Source organism: Hypanus sabinus, chromosome 1 (genome assembly GCF_030144855.1).
Source record: "Hypanus sabinus isolate sHypSab1 chromosome 1, sHypSab1.hap1, whole genome shotgun sequence".
Taxonomy (NCBI): domain Eukaryota; kingdom Metazoa; phylum Chordata; class Chondrichthyes; order Myliobatiformes; family Dasyatidae; genus Hypanus; species Hypanus sabinus.
In genome coordinates this window covers 179,699,730-179,714,649 of record NC_082706.1, presented here as the reverse complement: position 1 = coordinate 179,714,649, position 14,920 = coordinate 179,699,730, and positions in this window count along the sequence as shown.

Genomic DNA, 14,920 nt, shown 5'->3' with positions numbered 1-14,920 from the left:
AAGGTGTATTCTACAACTAACTGTCTGGAAGGTTAGATCTTACGCAATCCAGGGGTATAGTGAATTGGATTCATGATACATTAATGGTAAAAAGCAGAAGGTGATGGTCAAGGGTTGTTTCTGAGTCTGAAAGCCGGTGTCTACTGATGCTCGCCGAGTTTAGTGCTAGGACTTGGAGTTGTTTGTAAGTTATATAAAGGATTTGGATGTGAATATACATGATTTGTAAGTTTGTAGATGACACTAAAATATGTGGTGTGTAGATATTATAGAAGGTTATAAAAATTACAGGGGGAGCTTGGTCAGATAGGTACATACGTGGGCTGAGGATTGGCAACTAGCTTTCAATCCAGATGAATGTGAAGTATTGTGTTTTGTCAGATCAACAGTGAATGGTAGAGCCCTGGGGAGAGTTGTGACACAGAAAGAGCGAGGAGTATAATTGTATAGTTCACAGAAAGTGAGATCACGCATAGATAGGTTGGTAAAGAAGGCAGTTGGTACGCTGGCCTTCATCAGTCAGGACATTGTGCAGAGGAGCTGAAAAGTTATGTTGCAATTATGTAAGATGTTGGTGAGCTGCACTCTGTGTATTGTGTGCAGTTTTGGTCACCCTGAGATAGGAAAGATGCTATTAAGCCAGAAAGAGTGCAGAAAAGATTTACCAGGATGTTGCCTGGATTTGGGAGCCTTAGTTACAAGAACAGATTGTGTATCCCAGGACTTCATTCTCTTGAACAGGACAAATTGAAGGGTTACCTTAAACAGGTATGCATGATCATGAGGGGCATCGAGAAGGTAACAACATTTATTCTTTTTCCTGGAGGGATGTCGGATGCTAAAAACAAGATGGCAGATGTTTAAGAACAGAGGCAAGAGATTTAAAAGGGTTATTAGGGTCAGCTTCTTCATGTAAGTGGTAGTGCGTATTTGGAATGAACTACCAAACAAAGTGGTTGTGTGGGCACATTGGTAACATTTAAAAGACATTTAGATAAGTTCATGGATAAAAGAGGTTCAGAGAGCTATGGTCCAAATGAAGGTAGATGGGACTAGCTTGCTGGGCCACTGAGTCAGCATGGATGAGTCGGGCTGAAGGGCCAGTTTCATGTTGTATGATTCTTTGACTCTAAGATTCTAAAATGTAGTATCACGGTGTATATTGGCAATGACGGAACCCAAATGCAGAGGAAAGACAGACTCTCATACAGAGACCGCAACCAGTTTATACATCGGAATCCTGACAGAACATCATTGTTTAGGCTGAGTGACATAATGTTTTTGGAACTATGACCCCACGATTGTGCTAATAGAGCATATGTATAAGTGATAAAAGTAACAAGGAATCCCTGAGCCTGTTAAAATAACTAAACAAGAAAATACAAACAATTAATATATTTTATTAAACAACAATTAACCGGTTCAGGTAATCTGAAAAACCTCAGAGCCCAATGCTCCTCAACTCCCCACAAATGCCCAGAGAGCTTATTTCCAGGAGACTCTGTTTCTGAACTGATAGTTGAAGTAATATCTGTAATACTACGTCACCTCAAACAAGCTACTGTATTTCAGAGACAGATGTTAACTATATCAATTGTTTGCAAACTCTACTCCAGAAGAAATGTCAATAGACAATAGGTTCAGGAGTAGGCCATTCAGCCCTTTGAGACAGCACTGCCATTCACTGTGATCATGGCTGATCATCCACAATCAGTACCCTGTTCCTGCCTTCTCTCCACATTCCTTGACTCTGCTACCTTTAAGAGCTCTGTTTAACTCTTTCTTGAAAGGATCAAGAGAATTAGCCTCCACTGCTTTCTGAGGCAGAGCTTTCCACAGATCCACAACTCTCTGGGTGAAAAAGTTTTTCCCCAACTCCGTTCTAAATGGCCTACCTCTTATTCTTAAACTGTGGCCTCTGGCTCTGGACTCCCTCAAAATTGGGGACATGTTTCCTGCCTCTAGCATGTCCAATCCCTTAAAAATCTTATATATTTCAATCCAGTCATTCCAGTCTAAACCATTGAACTGTAGTATAGGGTTGATGCTTGCACGTTTTGCACAGTAAACAACAAAACTCAACATGTGGACATGCCAATATATTCACTGAAGCGAACATACTAACTTGATTATGGGTTCTCTTTCACGAACTCTTCATCTCATGTTCTCAACGTCTCGGCCTGAAACGTCGACAGCGCTTCTCCCTATAGATGCTGCCTGGCCTGCTGTGTTCCACCAGCATTTTGTGCGTGTTGTTTGAATTTCCAGCATCTGCAGATGTCTTCGTGTTTGCTCTCAACGTTTATTGCTTATTTGTTATTATTATTATTTTTCCTGTTTATTTTTGTATTTGCACTGTTTGTTGTTACTTTTACATTTTGATTGTTCTGTTGGGTGTGGTCTTTCATTGATTCTATTGCATTTCTTGTACTTACTCTGATTGTCCCTCAGAAACTGAATCTCAGGGTTGTATACGGTGACATATATGTACTTTGACAATAAATATATTTTGAACTTTGAACTTTTGAAGTGAACTAGAGATTTTATCTTGCACTTAACACCTGAAAACTAGATTTAATTTACCAGTTTGGCCTGATTCATAATGCCTCCCCAGAACAATAAAAGTGAGAAATGAAAACCTTGAGCAAAACTCTTAACAACGTTGATGAGCAGAGAGATCAGGCAGCTGGATGGGTTAGTAAGTTTGCAGATGATATGATTGGTGGTGCTGTGGATAGTGTAGATGAATGGCAAAGAATATAAAGCGATATAGATCAGTTACAGAACAGGGCAGATAAATGGCAGATGGAGTTTTACAAGTGTTGCACTTTTGCAGGTCAAATGTAAAGAGACAGTACACTGTTAAGGGCAAGATTCTCAACAATGTTGATGAGCGGAGAGATCTGGGGGTCCAAGTTTGTAGCTCCCTGAAAGTGGCTACACAGGTTGATGGGGTGGTTAAGAAGACATATGACATGCTTGCCTTTATTAATTGAGGCAATGAGTTCCAAAGTCAGGAAGTTATGTTACAGCTTTATAAAACTCTGGTTAGACCACATCTGGAATATTGCATACAGTTCTGGTTGTCCAACTATTAGGAAGGATGTTGAGGCTTTGAAGAGAGTACAGAAAAGATTTCCGAGGATGCTGCCTGGATTAGAGGGCATGTGCGATAATGAGGTATTGGACAAACTTGCATTGTTTTCTCTGAAGCAGCAGAGGCTGACAGATTTTTATAAGATTATGAGAGGTATAGATAGAGTAGACAGACAGTATCCTTTTCCCAGGGTTGAAATGTCTAACATCAGAGGGCATGCATTTAGGGTGAAATGGAGTAAGTTCAAAAGAGATGTGAGGGTGAAGATATTTTACACAGAGGGTGGTGGTACCTGGAATACACAGTCTGGTGTGGTGGTAGATCCAGATACAGTAAATATTTTTATGAGATGTTTAAAAGGCATATGAATGTGAGGGAAATGGAAGGATATGGACATTGTGTAGGCAAAAGGGATTCGTTTAGTGAGCCATTTATGAATAATTTAATTGGTTTGACACAGTATTGTGGACCAAAGGCCTGTTCCTGTGCTGGACTGCTGCATGTTCTATGTTCTTGGAAATGTGGATCACTTTCCATGTCCTGAAAGAGCAGTTTCGACACTTGAGCAAAGCTAGACGTCAGGATGATATGTACCATTGCTTTCAGTGCGCCAACAAAGCCTTTGGACTTTTGCGGAAATGAATGTTTAAAGATAAAGACCACCTACTTGGCATAAAGTTCAATGGTTTCAGAACAGCAGCAAACCTTGTTTTTCTGACTCCTGAATGATCTACAGCAGGTACCTCCAAACATGGGAAAAACACCACAAAACCCTCCAAACCAGTTGGTGAGATCCTTTCCCAGTACAGCATCCACAATACTGAGTCTAATTATGCTCAGCTTCAATGAGCAGGCCACGTTGTTCATGGCTGCCAAAGAGACACTGCAGTCCATCTTCCTTCACAGCAAGAAGTTATCAGAACAAAGTAATCTATTCAAAGCCCTGAGGAAAAAGTGTAGCATACCCATTGACTTGAAGGAATCATTAATCCATGATTATTCAGAATTGAGAAGGAGCTCACAGAAGGAGTTTAGAACTGTAGGTACTTTTGCTGTAAGCATGCAGAAGCCAAATGAGAATAGCGGGATGGGTGCAGCACCTCTCAAACAATGCTCAGTTCTGAAAGGTCAAGCACCTTCCGCCTCATCTCCGGCAGGTTACAAATTCTGCATAAGCCTCATTGCCCACCTCAGAAACCACATCAGAAACCACATGAGTTGAAATAGGTCCCTCTTGAGGGATCACTTGAGAAGAGTGGGGGAACACCAGGAGGGTTTTCTCATAGACTGAGGAATTTATAAAAGACAATAGAAGGCAATGTAATTGTCTCCAAAGTAAAGCTTTAGTCTTAAAAACATGAGGATTATTGAAAAATGGGATTTCTGAAGAAAAACATAAAAGAGCAGAACAAGTGGCTGGAAACAATATAACTGGTCAGGCAGAATCTGTGGAAAGATAACAGGGCTAATGGTCAGGTGAATGAAGACGACAACAGTTCAGGGCAGGATGCTACCTTCTGAACTCAATAGTGAATTCTACAGCACACACAAAATGCTGGATGAACTCAGCAGACCAAGCGGCATCGATGGAAGAGTACAATCGATGTTTCGGGTCAAAACCCTTCGGCAGGACTGTGTACTTTTTTCCAGAGATGCTGCCTGGCCTGCTGAGTTCATCCAGCATTTTGTGTGTGTCATTCAGATTTCCAGTATCTTCAAATTTTCTCATCTTTGTGACTGAACTCTACGACTTCAGGTGACTCGTTTTTTCTCTGCCCGTATCAGAATTGGCCATTTCCACTCTAAGCAATTCATCTGTGATTTTGCCCATGTTTCTCACTTTGCCTAGTTGAAATTATCTGATTCATTTGATTTATTTAAATTCTGGATCCGTTATGGATTAATTCTTCAGCTTTAACTAGGTATTTACTGCCTGCTAAGGACAACCAGAGTCTTTCCTGTGGCACAATGCATTTTATTAAATTCACAACACCTTTATCTATGTTTGACCCAAATACGCCTTTCAAATCAGAGACTCCATCACAGCCTTGCAAATCAAAACCATTCAATATGATTCAATTTCTAAGCAAACACCAATTCCTGCATGATATCCATTTCAGATAAGCTGGGAATTTTAATGAGTGGTGTCTCACTTCCCATTATCTCTTTCACTTTTCTATTTTCCTGCATAGATTTCTTTCCAAGTGTTTCATTATCAGAACACACAAGACATTTTTTTTTGTGTGGATTATATCTCAGCTCTTGCGAAGTGCAATAAAATTGCATTTCTTAAAGGCTAATAATTTTAATCCATGTATCATGTTTGGATTCTAAAAGCAAAGTGACCTAGAAATTTGACGTAACATTGCTTATTTCCGCAATATGCTATTGAAAATGGACTTTACTTGGAATAAGATAGGATAATAACTCTTTCTGGTGTACTTTCAACAATTTTAGAAATCTTCTATTGTTCTTACCAACTTCAGGGGTCCTTGTCGCTGTAATGCAATTTCCTCATCAGCCTTGCATCAAATCTCAACGTTCTCTGCACAATATCCACCACAAAATTAGACTGTACTCTTCCAAGAAGAACCATCAATAACCATTATGGGAATATTAACATGCAGTAAACCTCTGATAATCCACTATCTGATATTTGCAAATCCCAATATAGGTCCTTCCCAGGCTAAGAACACCCCACTAATGGACTGCCCATTTGTATGAATGAGGTTTGTGAGACCTCTGGGATGGATTTACTGGCTGATAACATCGTCAGCCCTGTGGAAACTCAGTTTAGAACATGGCACATTACAGGCCCTTCAGCCCACAATGTTGTGCCAACCTTCAAACCTTGCCTCACATATAACCCCCCACCTTAAATTCCTCCATATACTTGTCTAGTAGTCTCTTAAACTTCACTAGTGTATCTGCCTCTACCACTGACTCAGGCAGTGCATTTCACACACCAACCACTCTCTGAGTGAAAAATCTTCCTCTAATATCCCCCTTGAACTTCCCTCCCCTTACCTTAAAGCCATGTCCTCTTGTACTGAGCAGTGGTGCCCTGGGGAAGAGGCGCTGGCTGTTCACTCTGCCTATTCCTCTTAATATCTTGTACACCTCTATCATGTCTCCTCTCATCCTCCTTCTCTCCAAAGAGTAAAGCCCTAGCTCCCTTAATCTCTGATCATAATCCATACTCTCTAAACCAGGCAGCATCCTGGTAAATCTCCTCTGTACACTTTCCAATGCTTCCACATCCTTCCTATAGTGAGGAGAACAGAACTGGACACAGTACTCCAAGTGTGGCCTAACTAGAGTTTTATACAGCTGCATTATTACATTGCAACTCTTAAACTCTATCCCTCGACTTATGAAAGCTAACACCCCATAAGCTTTCTTAACTACCCTATCTACCTGTGAAGCAACTTTCAGGGATCTGTGGACATGTACCCCCAGATCCCTCTGCTCCTCCACACTGCCAAGTATCCTGCCATTTACTTTGTACTCTGCCTTGGAGTTTGTCCTTCCAAAGTGTATCACCTCACACTTCTCTGGGTTGAACTCCATGGCAATAGAATTGCATCTTACAGTGAAATCTAAACACCCTGATTTAAAGATAAGCTTTATTTGCCCGAAATGCAGGGGAGTCAGCCCATAAGTATCGCCTTGCTTCCGATGCCAACCTAGCATGCCTACAACCTCCTATGCCGTACGTCTTTGGAACGCGGGAGGAAACTGGAGCACCTGGCGGAAACCCAGGCGATCACAAAGAGAATGTACAAACTCCTTACAGTTAGTGGCAGGAATTGAACCCTAATCACAAGTGCTGTTTTATCTCAGCATAATCCTACTAAACATCATGGTCAGAGACTTCAACCAGGTTTTTCTGAAGAAAACTCTGCCCAGTTAGCACCAGCATATAACCAGGAGGCCGATGAGGCCCTGCAAGGCTGCTTTGAAGAGACAGATCAGGGTGTGCTCTATAGTCCATGTGGAAAGGACGTTGATGGAGTGTATTACAGGGTACATCAGCTTCTGTGTGGATAATACCATTCCAACTAGGACTGTATGTTGTTTCCCTCACTATAAACCTTGGGCCATACTGTACAGGATGAAGAGGGTATTCAGAAATGGAGATAGGGAGGAGATGAGGCTAGTTCCGAGGGAACTGAGGAGAAGATTGTCCAGGGCATTGACTGCTACAGGAGGAAGCCGGAGAGGAAACTACAGTAGAAAAACACAAAGGATGTGTGGAGTGGTATGAAAACGATCACAGGGTACAAAAAGACCAGAGATCAGGTGATGGAAGGGGACTTGGACAGGGCCAATGAGTTAAATTGGTTTTTCAACAGGTGTGATGAGGAGGTATCTACAACACATCTACCCCCGGCTCCTTTCCTCTCACCCCTCATCCTCTATCTCTCTCCAAGGACACCAGAGAACCAGCGACCACAGGCACATAGATTGCCACTGCTGAGCAGGTAAGGAGAGAGCTTAACAGGCTTCACCCAGGCAAGGCAGCGGGTCCAGACGGCATCAGTCCAATGGTACTCAAGGTGTGTGCTACTCAGCTGGGTGCAGTCTTTCAATACATGTTTAATCTGCGCCTGAGCCTGGAGAGGCTCCCTGTGCTGTGGAAAAATATCCTGCCTAGTTCCAGTACCCAAGAAGACATATCCCACAATGCCTAGTGGCTACAGGCCGGTGGCACTGATCTCACGTGTTATGAAATCAGATTGTACCCCTTACCTACACAGTGGCCAAGTAACCTACCAACCAGAGTACCTTTGGAATGTAAGAGGAAACTAGAGCACCCAGGGGAAGCAAAAATCAGCCACAGGGACAACGTGACAACTCCACAGAACAAAACCTGATGTCAGGATCAAACACTGATCCCTGGGTCTGTGAGGCTGTAGATCAACTTAGTGCACCACTATTCCTTCCTGAATAAATAGCATCATTATGTGGTGTTTGAAATTACCTCATAGAAATACAGCATGTTCCATGTAAAATATTTTTATAACTATCAGGTCCCCATCTGTATTCAGAAGTAACTGTGTATCCAGATCTTACATTAAAGGCCAATATTCCAGTTTGTTACCACTGATAGGATTAATTCTTTTCATTAAAGAAAAGTTGGCTGAATATTAATCTTTCCCACCATTTGTTAACCAATATCTTTACTAAATCATATTAATGGTGTTTGCACACAGCCTTTGGAATCTAATTAAATAGATATTGCCTTAATTTGTTATACTCCTCATTAATCTAATAATGCACAAAGACATGGTGATTTAAATCGATCTATTATACAGCTCCAGATTTCACAGAGTCTTCCCTAATATACTTTTAGCACCCAGAAGATTTGATTTCCAACCCAAATTCTGAACCCACTCCTGACATCATAAGACTATAAGACAGCGGAGAAGAATTAGGCCATTCAGCCCATTGTGCTTAATCCCTGCCATTCAATTAAGGCTGATTTATTTTCCCTCTCAATCCCATTCTTCTGCATTCTCCCAGAATCCCATTATGAAATAACTAATCAAGAAACTTTCAACGTCAACTTTAAATATATCGAATGACTTGGCCTTCTCCAGTCATCTCTGGCAGTGAATTCCACAGATTCACCACTAAATGAGTCACCACTAATACAGCTAAAGAAATTCCTCCTCAATTTTGTTTTAAAGAACACCCTTCTATTTTAAGATTTCCCTCTAGTCCTAGACTCTCCCACCATTGGAAACATCTACTCCACATCCATTCTATCTAGGACTTTCAATATTCAGCAGTTTTCAATGAGATCCTCCCTCATTTTTCTGAATTCCAGCTTGTACTTTATGTACTTAATTATTATTTATTTATTTATCTCTTGTATATTATGTATTGCATTGAACTGCTGCTAAGTTAGCAAATTTCACGTCACATGCCGGTGATAATAAACCTGATTCTGATTCTGATACAAGCACAGAGCTATCAATCCCTGCTCATGCATATGTTAACCTTTCATTCCTGAGATCTACTCATAAACCTCCTCTGGACCCTCTCCAAAATCATGGAGTCATAGAAACAGTACAGCACAGAAACAGGTCCTTCAGCTCAACTAGTCCATGCTGAACCATTTAAACTGCCTACTCCCATCAACCTGCACCGGGACCATAACCCTCCATACCCCTGTCATCCATGCACCTATCCAAACTTCTCTGAAATGTTGAAAACAAACTCCATTATACCACTTACACTTGCAGTTCCTTCCACACTCTCACGACCCTCTGAGTAAAGAAGTTTCCCCTCATATTCCCCTTAAACCTTTCACTTTTCAACCTTAACCCATGACCTCTGTCCCACCCACCCTCCATGGAAAAAGCCTACTTGCACTTTCCTTATCTGTGCCCCTCATAATTTTGTATACCTTTGTCAAATTCTTCACAATCTTCTACATTTCAAGGAATAAAGTCCTAACCTATTCAATCTTCCTTTATAACTCAGGTTCTCCAGACCTGACAAAATCCTCGTAAGTTTTCTCCGTACTCTTTCAACCTTATCTATTATATATGTGCTAAGATGTAATGAGCATATTAGAGCATAATTATTTGTCTAAATAAAGAAAGTGGTGTACCGAAAACCAAGCTGAGTTGCATTTGGGTTCCTAGATGAGAAATGCCTTTGATGCACCTGATCAGCTATTCACAGGTTTAACACTTCCATCTGGGCATTAATTTTTTTTAAGCACATAATTTTATCAATGTATTTTTGAAAGGTTTATAAGATTAGCTCTGTTTGTCACATGTGCACCGTAACATACAGTGAAATGCATTGTTTGCATCAAAGACCAGCCCCGTCTGAGACGTGCTGGGAGCACACTGGTAGTGGAGCCGTGCCTCTGGCACCAACATATCAGGCTCACAACTTACCAACTCTAACCCGTGCATCTTTGAAATGTGGGAGGAAATCAGAGCACCCAAAGGAAATCCTCGTGTTTACAGGAGAATGCCAAACTCCTCACAGACAGGCACTGAATCTTAGAACTGATATTCAACAGAATTCTAAATGATCTTCCATAAGCTTTTAAACCAATGTGCTACTGAGTGGGTTTTCTCTCTAAGGAGAGGTTCTATGTCGCCAACAGCAGGTACTGGTTCAGCCATGTTGATTCCATGCCTAATAAAACTCAGCAGTGCCTCTGCTTCCTCAGAAACCCGAAGAGGCTTGACATGTTCCTGTTGACACCCAGCACTCAGGGATTCAGAAACAGCTTCTTCCCCTCTGCCATTGGATTCCTAAATAGACATTGAACCCATGAACACTACCTCACTACTTTAACATTTTTTTTCCACTACTTACTTTTACTAAACTATTTAATAGTCAGATATATACTTATAAGACAATAAGACATAGGAACAGAATTCAGCCATTTGGCCCATTGAGTCTGCTCTGCCATTCAATCATGGCTAATCCTTTTTTTCCCCTCCTCAGCTCCACTCCCCAGCCCTCTCCCCGTAACATTTGATGCCATGTTCAATGAAGAACCAATCAAGCTCTGCCTTAAATACACCCAACAACCTGGCCTCTACAGCTGCCCATGGTAATGGCTAACACAAGAGGGCACAGTTTTAAGGTGCTTGGAAGTAGGTACAGAGGAGATGTCAGGGGTAAGTTTTTTACACAGAGAGTGGTGAGTGTGTGGAATGGGCTGCCGGCAACAGTGGTGGAGGCAGATATGACAGGGTCTTTTAAGAGACTCCTGGATAGGCACATGAAGCTTAGAAAAATAGAGGACCATGGGCCCTTTTTCTTAAACTTTTACTTTTTCTAAAGTAAGTACATGTTCAGCACAGCTTTGTGGACCAAAAGGCCTGTACTGTGCAGTAGGTTTTCTACATAATTACATTGATGGCATGGCTGGTTTCAGGACTCTCGTCCTTCTCCCATTTTCTTGTGCTGCTGTTTCTTGGTGTAAATATGAATAATGACTCATTCCATTATCTCTCCTCTACTTTCTTCCCCTCTACCATCTTCACTTTTTAATGCCGTGATTCTATTTGTTTTTGGCCTGGTTAATAAATTCTCTTTATCTCATTTTTGACCACTTTTTTAAGACAAATTGGTAACTTTTCATCATGTTTTCAAAAATGTTTTATGCCAACAATTTGTGATTTGAAAAATTGACGAATATAGTAAATGGAAAGTAACCTGCCTCTAACTAAATCATCAACATGTACTCCCTTCATTCAAAACTCTACACCAATAGAAGCACATTATAGTTTATCCCTTTTAATTTACCTCCTTTGTAGCTTTTCCAGAAGATGATTGGATATTGCAAGTTTAATGGTGATTTATGAATATGTCTTCAATCTTACAATACATTATAATTCAATAATAACAATTGCCAAAGGAGTCCTTTTATTAATGAATTGATGTCTTACTAACTTCCCATTGCTGCATGATTATGCTTGCAAACAGCCCTGTGGTAAGGACAATGGAGAAGTAACGTTAATTAATTTCCATATTTCACTTTATAAAATGGCACAAAACTACTTCATTGGTCCTAATGCAGATTTGGACAACTTCAGTACCCTGCCTAACTGCCACTAGCTTTTGTCATAATAAAGCACTTGTCAACGCCAACATTGTCAGGTATTAGCATTACCTTTGTTTATAATCAAAATACTTTTAGAAAAACAGATTTAAAAAAGTGATTGAATCCTTTGAGGAAGTGGAGAAACTTTTGATGAAGGCAGAGCAGTGGATGTGGTACATATGGAATTTAGTAAGGAGCTCGATAAGGTCCCTCATTCGGAAAATCCGGAGGCATGGGAGCGAGGGAAACAGAGCTGCCTGCATGCAAAATTGACTTGCCTGCAGAAGACCGGTTTTAACAATTGGAGAGTATTCTGCATGGAGCTTGGTGACCAGTGGTGTGCCACAGAGATCTGCTCTGGGATTCCCGCTCTTTGCGATTTTTATACATGACTAGATGAGGAAGCGGAAGGACAGGTTAGTAGGTTCGCAGATGACATGGAGCTGGATGTACTCAGGTCCATCTAGGATGATGAAAAACTCATCAATGAAACTTTTACTGAGGTGGTCACTCCCAGAGTGCAGGCTTCAGAAAGAAAATGAATGACCACCAGGAGAAGTAAAGGGAGCCAGCAGTTAGTGTAGGCTTCTCCTGCAGCCATTGCCCTCAGCAACAAGTATACCCCTTGGATTCTGCTGGGGGTGTGATGAACTATCAGTGCACAGCAGCAACAGCATTGTGGTCGGCTCTGAGGCTCAACAGGAAAGGGTGAAGTCAGACAGAACGATAATGATAGGAGACTCAATAGTTGAGCAGATGGACTGGAGATTCCATGGCTGTGAAACTAACCAGAGTTGGTTTGTTGACTCCAGGTGCTTGGGTCCAGGTTGTCTCAGAGTGGCTGCAGAAAATTCTCAAGCGGGAGGTTGAACAGCCAGAGGTTGTGGTGCAGCTGGGAAGAGATCCTGCACAGACAGTATAGGAAGTTAGGAAAGAGGTCAAGGAGCAGGACCTCCAAGGTAGTAATCTTTAGATTGCTCCCTGTTTCGTGTGTTAGTCAGGGCTGGAATATGATAAATATACAGATAAATGCATTGAAGACAGACTGGGAGGGGACCAATATCCCGGCTATAAGTTTCGCTAGTGCTATTCAGGAAGTTTTAAATTAGTTTGGCAGGGGCATAGGAACCAGAGCACCTGGACAGAAAGCGGATGAATGGAGAGGAGGGTAGATGTCAGGGCCATTAAAACCAAGCAGGAGCAAAGTAATAAATACAATAGGATGTATAGTTTGAAGTGTGTATATGTTAATGCTAGGAGTATTATGTGTAAAGGTGATAAACTTAGAGCATGAATCTGTACGTGGAACTATAATGTTGTGGCCATTACAGAGACTTAGTTGAGAGAGAAATAGGAATGTTTCTTTTAATATCCTAGGGTTTTGATGTTTTAAAAAGATAGAGAAGGAGGTAAAGGAAAGGGCGGGTGGGGTTACACTAGTAATCAGGGACAATATCACAGCTGCACTGAGAGGGGACATAATGGAGGCTTATCCACTGAATCTATATGGGCAGAACTCGAAAATTAAAAGTCTGTAATCACTCTGATGAGATTGTTCCCAAGACCCCCCCCCCCCCCCGCCCACCCCACTGATAGCCACTGGAACATAGAGAAAGAGATATGCAGGCAGACTGAGGAAAGGTGTAAAGACAATAGGGCATTTGTCACGGGGACTTCAACTTCCCTAATAATCCATGTGTAGCAAGTCCAAGGAGAGGAGTGGCTGTACTGGATCTGGTGTTGGATAATCTGCCTGGCCAGATGAACAATCTTTCAGCGTGTGAGAAGTGAGGAAGAGTGGAGACCTTGCAGGAGAGCTTTAAATTGGAGCAGGGCAAATTATGAGAGCAGTAACTAGAGAGTTAATTAGGAACAGCTGTCCACATCCACCTTGTGAGGGTTTAAAGGCCGACTGGACAGAGTACAGGACAGGTGTGTTCCAGTTGGAAGGCAGGATAAGGATGGCAAGGTAAGAGAACCTCGTCTGTCGGGGGAGGTGAGGAATTTAATCAAAGAAAAGGATAAGTATGTAAATTTAGGACATTTGGATCAAACGGAGACCTTGAGGATCATAAAGGAGTCATAAAAGAACTCAAAAAGGGAATTAGGAAAGCCAAGAGGGCCATGAGAAGTCCTTGGCAAGTAGGATTAAAGAGAATACCAAGGCATTCTATACGTATTGTAGATCAGGAGTATGAGGATGTTGTGTTTGCTCCCCTATAACTACTGTTGAGACCCTAAGTCAGGAGACTGGACAAAGTTGTTACTCGAAATACAGACAGACACACTTTATTGATCCCGAGGGAAACTGGGTTTTGTTACAGTTGCACCAACCAAGAATAGTGCAGAAATATAGCAATATAAAACCATAAATAATTAAATAATAATAAGTTAATCATGCCGTGGAAATAAGTCCAGAACCAGCCTATTGGCTCAGGGTGTCTGACATTGAGGGAGGAGTTGTAAAGTTTGATGGCCACAGGCAGGAATGACTTCCTATGACGCTCAGTGTTACATCTCGGTGGAATGAGTCTCTGGCTGAATGTACTCCTGTGCCTAACCAGTACATTATGGAGTGGATGGGAGTCATTGTCCAAGATGGCATGTAACTTGGACAGCATCCTCTTTTCAGACAACATCGTCAGAGAGTCCAGTTCCACCCCCACAACATCACTGGTCTTACGAATGAGTTTGTTGACTCTGTTGGTGTCTGCTACCCTTAGCCTGCTGCCCCAGCACACAATAGCAAACATGATAGCACTGGCCACCACAGACTCATAGAACATCCTCAGCGTCATCCGGCAGATGTTAAAGGACCTCCGTCTCTTCAGGAAGTAGAGACGGCTCTGATCCTTCTTGTAGACAAGCCTCAGTATTCTTTGACCAGTCCAGTTTATTGTCAATTCGTATCCCCAGGTATCCTCCACCATGTCCACACTGACCCCTTGGATGGAAACAGGGGTCACTGTAAATACTCTTTTATTCAGTAAAATCACACAGCTACAAAGTCTCAAACACAAAACTTAAATGTACATCCTAAAGCACGACTATTTAAATGGTTTACCCAAAGAACATTAAAGACATTGATTGTTACAACTATCAATGAGTGAACGTCAGCCCAGGATTTGTTGTCGGCTGACCAGTAGGCATTAGTTGATTTGAAACAGAGTAATACCTCCCATTTGAAGATGATTACAGTAGGATTTGAGCCAAGGTTTGATTTGGATTGGAACAATTAT